This window comes from Stylophora pistillata, chromosome 6 (genome assembly GCF_964205215.1).
Source record: "Stylophora pistillata chromosome 6, jaStyPist1.2, whole genome shotgun sequence".
Lineage (NCBI taxonomy): Eukaryota > Metazoa > Cnidaria > Anthozoa > Scleractinia > Pocilloporidae > Stylophora > Stylophora pistillata.
In genome coordinates this window covers 1,120,213-1,129,069 of record NC_142524.1, presented here as the reverse complement: position 1 = coordinate 1,129,069, position 8,857 = coordinate 1,120,213, and positions in this window count along the sequence as shown.

Sequence of the window (8,857 nt, the reverse complement as noted above, 5' to 3'; positions counted from 1 at the left end):
CCAAATGAAATCATCTTGTCGTACGCCCCAAGGACACAGCTGAAACTTACCCCCTTGTCATACAGTAATAATAAAGTTTTAAATGGCGATCTCTGGCCATCGAAGAGAGGCTGCTGTTTAAGGTTACAATGCTCGACTTGGAGTGATCCTCTGATTTCTTCATCAGACTATGAATAAGAAATTATATATCCCCGAGGCTCTTAATTACCTGTATACAGAATCCTACTGTGATCCCTTGCTGACCCAAGCAAAATGTTTCCTTAATTGAAACGTATTGCGGTTAGCAAGAGTTTTCATCATAAGTTTGACGTTTTTGTAACTCACCACACAAGTCATCTTAGCTTTACGAGTTAGAATTTAATCGGCTGGCTTTGAATCGGCGATTGGCTTTTCAATATTATTGGACGGATCTAAAAGTGAGATTGCACTTGATAAGGGAAAATTAATTTCAGCTTCAATTTGTATCAGACAGCTGCCCTTACTCGCTGACGTGTGCTACCAACCATTGTTATTTACTAGCTGACGTGTGCTACCAACCATTGTTATTTACTCGCTGACGTGTGCTACCAACCGTTATTATTGGCAGAGGCTTAGTTAGCTCTATGACAGTGTTAGGAATCCTTCTTTTTACGTTTTTATTCGTTTCACTATTCTTAAAATGAAAACAAACGTTCAGGAAAAAATAGTGAAGCCTACAGTTTGTTCATTTTTGTTGTGAACACGTTGGGAGCGGCGATGGTTCTCACGAAGTAGGGGGATAAATTACTCGACTGTCTCTGAAGAGTTTTTTCTCCTACACCTGTTTAATTCAAACTACCACAAGGGCTAAGCCGACTAAACGTTATTAAAATGATAAGCTAGTGAGCAGCGCTGCACGAAATTAAATGAAAAAAACTTGTTCAATCTTCTACGCATTTCGTCTGACAATAGCAGGTTTTATCGGGAAGATTTTTACAAGTTGGGTAAATGAATTCGCATTTATAAAAATAACGGATAAACTATCTATTTTTTTTACCTTATTTAATACTGAGATACAATGAATATATGAAGTTCATATATTTTGAACTGCGGTATTAGATACGTATGATGCACGATCCTCGCAGTAGATAGCGCTATTTATGCAATAGCGAAAATCAGACCTGAAAAAAATCAGGCCTGTACGGCTTGTTAGCTCAATTGGTAGAGCGCTGCACTAGTATCGCAGAGGTCAGTGGTTCGAGTCTCGTACAGGCCTGATTTTTTTTTTTCAGGTCTGATTTTCGCTATTGCATAAATAGCGCTATCTACTGCGAGGATCGTGCATCATACGTATCTAATACCGCAGTTCAAAATATATGAACTTCATATGTTCATTGTATCTCATTTGTCACTTTCACGGGTTTATTACGAATCAACTTAACGGTCTGCTCCCAGTTGGCTTGTTAGCTCAATTGGCAGAGCGCTGCACTAGTATCGCAGAGGTCAGTGGTTCGAGTCCCGTACAGGCCTGATTTTTTTCAAGTCTGATTCTCGCTATTGCATAAAGAGCGCTATTTACTGCGAGGATCATGCATCAGAGATGGTCCTAAGAGAAACCTTTTAACACCCGTTTAAAGACACGTCGTGAAATGAGCAGCAGACACTTTAAGTAAATACCATACTTTTCAAATCTAGCTACTCACCATATTTTGGTGCAAAGACGCTGTCTTAAATTCAGAAAAAACTTCTCCCAGCTGCAGGATTATCACTCATTTGACATTAAGATATAGAATCTCGTCTAAAAAGTGTAAAAATGTTTCTCTAATAATGAAGTATTATCGTTTGTCTCACGATAGAGTCACTTATGATGTGGATCGCGACGTTTCGACTGCATACTGCTAGTCTTCATCAGGCGATAAGCAATATGCAATCTTCATCGGGCATAAGCAATATGCAATCTTCATCGGGCGATAAGCAATATGCATTCTTCATCAGGCGACAAGCAATATGCAATCTTCATCGGGCGATAAGCAATATGCAAATCTTCATTGGGCGATAAGCAATATGCAATCTTCATCGGGCGATAAGCAATATGCAGTCTTCATCAGGCGATAAGTAATATGCAATCTTCATCGGGCGATAAGATATATGCAGTCCTCATCAGGCGATAAGCAATATGCAGTCTTCATAAGGCGATAAGAAATATGGAGTCTTCATCAGGCAATAAGCAATATGCAGTCTTCATCAGACGATTAGGAGTATGCAATCGAAACGTCGCGATCCACTGATCATAACAGACTATCTCGATAATACTTCATTTTTATTGTTCTTTACCACGATGAAAAAGCACAACATCTTTTATGAAAATGTTTCTCGTTTGCACTCCTTGCGTTGAATTAATCATGGTCAGTCGCTGCATGATCCGTCTAAATGCATTGACCGTCACTGTCATCAACCCCGAAACCTTATCATGGCAGATAGAAATCATGAATTTTCTGTTAATATATGTTACTGCTTAGACTAATTCAACTGATCGAAATTTATCGTGTGACTGAAACAGTTGATTTTAAACTTTTCAATCAATCAATATTTTATTTACCCACGTAGCGTCAAGGAGCTAGTGGAGCTAGTTCAAAATACGGTACGTGCCTCTAAGATTAAGAGTCTAGAAAACCTAATACATACTGTCAAGACCTAATAGATTAGAAATTGCAATAACTTAAAATTAACACTAAAATTTAAGTTTGTACAATAAAAATTCATAGTCACTGAAATACAGGTATAAAATGGTGAGGCAGCTAGTAAAGTTTCAGTGTTCGCAATAGCTTCTTAAGAAGGTTGATATTGTTGGCCAGTTTCACACTTGAAGGTAATCCATTCCACAGCTGCGCACACATATAAGAGAAAGATTTTTTCATAAAATTGAAATTAAATTTAGGTGCGCACAAATTAATGCCGGTTCCTCTCAGATTGTACATAGTTTTTTCTTTTGATCCGAAAAACCGAGAGCATGCGACGACAAGTGAAATTTTTAAGGCTATATCTGTAAAATTAGACTAGAAATTAAAAAAAGCTAATAAATCTTCTTTAAACAGAAATAAATATTAAAGTTCAAACTGCATGTGGGTATTAATACAACACAATTTTTACAGCGTTGAAAGAACTAGAGATTGTATAATGACGCAAGAAAGTAGAATTGCTGAAGATTGTTATCCACATGCAAATCCCACAAGTTTATATATGAGTACCGTTTCCATAAAAGGAGATGATTCAAGCGTGTATCGACTTATTGACATTCAACTAATAGATAACATAGCAATTTATTGTACTAACAATAATCATACTGACAAATCCCCCACCAGTGTCCAAAATCGGAAATCGGCCGTTAGTGTCCAAAATCCAAGATCGGCCACTAGTTTCTTAAAAAATCGTGAATTGACCACTAGTGGCAGTTTTGCCATTTCGGCAATTAGTGACAGTTTCTGCCATTTTGGCCACCAGTGGCAGTTTTGTCATCTTAGCCACTAGTGGCAGATTTGCCATTTTGGCCATTAGTGGCAGTTTTGCCATTTTAGCCACTAGTTACACCTTTTCCATTTTGGCTACTAGTGGCAGTTTTCCCGTTTTGGTCACTAGTGTTAGCTTTTTCATTTTGGCCACCAGTGTGGCACTTATTCTATTTTGGCCATCAGTGGTAGTTTTGCCACTTTGGCCACTATTGGCAGCTTTGCTATTTTGGCCACTATTGGCAGCTTTGCTATTTTGGCCACTAGTGGTAGTCTTGGTATTTTGGCCATTAGTGGAAGTTTTGCCATTTTAGCCACTAGTAGCACTTTTGCCATTTTAGCCACTGGTGGCAGTTTTGCGATTTTGGCCATTAGTGGCAGTTTTGCCAGTTTGGTCACTAGTAGCGGTTTTGCCTATTTGACAACTAATGGCACTTTTTCCATTTTGGCCACTAGTGACAGTTTTGCTACTTTAGCCACTAGTGGCAGTTTTGCCAATTTGGCCACTAGTGGCAGTTTACCAATTTAGCCACTAGTGCCAGTTTTACAAATTTGGCCACCAGTGGCAGTTTTGCTATTTTGGCCGTTGTGGTAGTCTTGCCATTTTTGTCACTTCTGGCGGTTTTGAAAATTTGGCCACTAGTGGACGTTTGGCCACTAGTGGACGTTTCTCTATTTTAGCCACTAGTGGTAGATTTGCCAATTTGGCCACAAGTGGCTGTCCCTCCATTTCGGTCATTAGTGACCGTCTCTCTATTTTGGCCACCAGTGGCCATTTCTTTATTTTGGCCATTGGTGGCAGTTTCGCCAAGTATGCCAATTGTGGCAGTTTTTCCCTTTTGGCCGTTAGTGGGAGTTTAGCCATTTTGGCCACTAGTGGCAGTTTTGCCATTTTAGCCACTAGTGGCAGTTTTACCATTTTGGTTTGTAGTGGCAGTTTTGCCATTTTTGTCACTAGTGGCAGTTTTACTTCGTTGCCACTAGTGGACGTCTCTTCATTTTTGCCACCTGTGGCAGCTTTGCCATTTTGGCCGGTAGTGGTAGTGTTGCCAATTTGGCACCAGTGACAGTTTTGCTATTTTGGCCACTAGTTGCAGTTTTGCCATTTAGGCCTTCAGTGGAAGTTTTGCCTTTTTGGTAACTAGGGACAGTTTGAGTAAGGTCCATCATCCAAATTAAAATCGGTCACTAGTGTCCAAACGCGGAAATCGGCCACTAGTGAGTAAAATCAGAAATTGGCCACTAGTGTCCAAATCCAAAATTAGCCACTGGTGTCGAAAATCGAATATCGGCCACTATTTTCCAAAATTAAAAATCGGCTACTAGTGCATCTTTGCTTCAGGAGAGAAGTTTCTGACTAGCAAATGAAAAGGGTCGTTCATTAGGCCAAGGGAACAGCTATAGCCTTTAAAAACTTCCAGTCGGAATAACATGTAGTGAAGGAAAATGTAATTCCCTCTAATGAAAAATGATAATAAGTAAAAGTAACATGAGTAGTTATAAATTAATTCTATTTTTAATGTAAGACACAACAAACGGATGTTTTGCACTTTTCTAAAGTCAGTTTAAAAAAAATCTGTAAGTTATGGACATAAATAATGGATTGATTTTTTCTAACATGTTTTTGTTCATCAAAATTTCATTCCAACATGCATTACTAACAAAGTTAGACTTGCGTTGCTGTCGAAGATTCAAAGACGAGAACAGTTTTTCTACTTTAAACAAATTATGCATGATAGGAAAATAAAGCTGAATATTTCAACAGTCATTAGTGGCTCGGAAAATATCCCCCACCGTTCTTGAGGTAATAATTTTTTTAGTGTATGCCACACAGATACAACAAATATTAAAAAAAAATTGGTTTGAAATTAAACATAATCAGTCAAATTGAAAATAACATGGACAAAAAGATGTATTCGTGTGGTATATTCATTGACTTGAGGAATGCCTTCGACACGGTCGACCATTCAATATTATTGCAAAAGCTCAATTATTATAGAATACGTGGAATAGTGAACAAGTGGTTTGCTTCTTACCCAGTAGGTCGGCAACAAACAATTAACAAATGGTAAACACCACAGCGTAAACTATTGAGTTATGGATGCACGCGGGAGGTTGCTAAGCACGAAAGAAGCGTAAGAGTCGCTCGAGGCGATAGCCGAGAGCGACTCTAGCTTCTTGAGTGCTTAGCAAACCTCCCAAGTGCATCCATAACTCAATAGTGTACGCTGTGGTGTTTACCATTTGTTTTATAACATAACATTGATACATTGTAGCTAAAGAGTACCCTTTTATTTAACAAATCTTACGCGACCAGGAAAAACAAGCGCGCGCGGAAAAATAGTTTTTGCATTTGCTCACGTCAGCAGCGTACACCCATGGGCAAATGGGGGACGCTAAATTGACCAATCAGAGCGCGCACTTTAGTTTGGTTATGTTATAACACAAATTGGTGTTAAAAATATATCCAAGAAGGAAGTAATCTTATCAGGAGTTTCACAGGGGTCGGTGTTAGGACCCCTACTTTTCCTCATTTATTTAAACGATATATCTAATAGCTCTAATCGATTTAAATTTTACTTATTCGCAGATGATACTAATCTCTTATATGCTGATAAAAAAGATCTTACGTTACTCGAAACCATAGTTAATGCGGAACTCTGTAACATCTACGATTGGTTAATCGCTAACAAGTTATCACTGAATATAAAAAAATCTAACCTCGTTATTTTTCGGCCTAGACAGAAAAAACTGAATCACCAAATAAATTTGAGAATCTTTGACCATCATACTAACAGTTATATTTCTCTAGAACGTATGGAATTTATTAAATACTTAGGAGTGCTTATTGATGAAACTCTTTCATGGGGTCACCATATTGCTCATATTGCATCCAAAATAAGTAAAATAATCGGCCTTCTCTCTAGATTAAGACACTTTGTACCCCTTAATACTCTAAACCACATTTACACGTCACTTATCCAACCCTATTTGTTGTATGGTATAGTCGCGTGGGGTCAAGCTGCAAAAATTCATAGAGATAAAATTCTAACCCTTCAAAAACGAACCCTTCGCTCAATGTAATAATTTGGATATATCAACAAAGTTGAAATGGTAAATTGGCCACCGTAACGATTACAAAAGCTGACGTTTCGAGCGTTAGCCCTTTCGCTCCGACGAGGGGCTAACGCTCGAAACGTCAGCTGTCGTTACGGTGGCCAATTTACCATTTCAATTTTGTTGATATATCCAAATTATTTCGTTACCCCCACCGACGCAGCCCCAAACAGTTTCTTTCGAAACTATCAGCCTTTCTTCGCTTAATGTACTTTGGTGACTACAGAGCTCATGCAATCCCGTTTTTTGTTTCTTCTCGTTTTCTTCCTTTGGATATGCTTTACTTTAAATCAGTTGCCATTATGATGCATGGCATATCCAATAACTTGTCACCTTCTAACATATCTAACTTATTCACTTATCCGATATTCATCCCCATAAGACAAGATCATCTTCAAGAGGCGACTATTTTGTTGAAAGTTCAAGATAAGATATACAAAAAAAGACATTTTCAAGAAATGGTGTTAGAATCTGGAATAGCTTGTCTTGTGAACTGCGCCAGCTATCAAAATACAATTTTAAGAGTAAAACTCATGATTTCCTCCTCCAGAGACTCGAAAAATATGACGATTATATTGATTTTTCTACTTTCTACTTTAATAGCACAACTATACTGGACCCCAGCTTGTTCTGTTTTCTTGCCGTATCTTAAATGTATCATTGTAGTTGTAATTTGTCTAGAATCTTTAATCTCTTGCTCTGTAAATCTTTTTATTTTATATTTTATAATATACGTATTATAAAACTGCCTCCCGGTTAGCTCAATTGGTTAGAGCGCTGGACTGGAGTGCGGGAGGTCGAGGTCGATGGTTCGAACCCCGGCCGGACCAACACTCAAAGTTTTAAAATAACTGAGGAGAATGCGCTACCTTTCTATATAATATCAAGAAATGTATAGACATTCTAGTCTTCTCGGATAAGGACGAATAAACCGTAGGTCCCGTCTCCTGGACCTAGTAATTAGTTAATTTGGTTAGGCAGGGGACGTTAAAGAACCCACTCGCGAGATTACTGTGATGTTGTCTGGCCTGTTTACTGGGAATTGAGGAGAGGGGGCATCTTCAAATAAGTTTCCTTTGATTGTTTGTAAACTGCTGATGCAGTCCGGCCAAAGTCCCCCGAAAAGTGTTGTGATGCGCATTTGATCATATCCACATGTTAATTTGCGCGATATAAATATTAAATTATTATTATTATTACTATTATTATTAAACACTGCCCGCCTCGACTAGCCTTTGCTTTTTGTAATATTGTAATGTATCATTAAACTGTTTGGTTGGGTTTGGTTTTAAACTCTTGACCCGTAGTTTTATCTCGTCGGCTGCTTGGACATTGGAGAAATATCATTTGTTATAGTTCACCACTAAATTTTCCCCGGTTTTTATTGGTTTAAATCGATCACGTGACGCGATAGTGTTCATCCGTGGAGATCCACTATCAGCCTATAGTGCCCGCCCGTGGAAAATACCCAGATGGATAGTGCCCGTCCGCGGAAAATACCTGGATTGATAGTACTCATCCGTGAAAAGTTTTGAATAGTTTGACGGCCGCGAAGTTAGGCAGATCGGAAAAACAGTGACTTCTCAATTCTGACAGGTATAACGTATTATTTAGCCAATGTACGGTTGCGAATTATTGACATTTGTGACAAGCTGTAGGAGCGAAAGAAAATTTAGTGGTGAACAATAAAAACAATAGAGTGTTTATGTCTCGGAACTACCGGTCTGATAGTTGCCCCTTGGAAATCTGAAGTTCTTAAAACTAGCATATTTGTTTTAAGAACATCAAATTTCCGTGGGGGCAACTATCAGCCGATAGTTCCTCAACAGAAATTAACACTCTATTGTTTAAGTAGTCTACAACGCACAAGGGAATGGTGCTTTTCGCGCGTGTTGATTGTTTATTGCATGGCTATAACTTGCAATAGCATTTTTTTGTTCGTTCAGCTGAGGATGTACGGATTTTGTCACACTCGAGTAATTTGTGGGGTCTTTTTTTTCTGAGTTGGAGGTTGCATTGTGAGATTCTCTTTCGACACTTTTAAAAATTTAATTGATATGTAGTGCTTTCGGGCCGCGGCCTATCGTATTAAAAAAAAAAAAAAAGAGAGAGAAGATTACTTGCTCCGTGCAAGATGTCAACACACTCGATTCGTTCCAAACCCCTTGTTGTTTATTGTGAAATAACAGTCAGGGACAAAGAATGTCCCCGAGACCCGAACTTCATGCGCGTGTGCATGTAATCGAGAGCTTGGTAGCCGCTTCTTCTGTGAAACG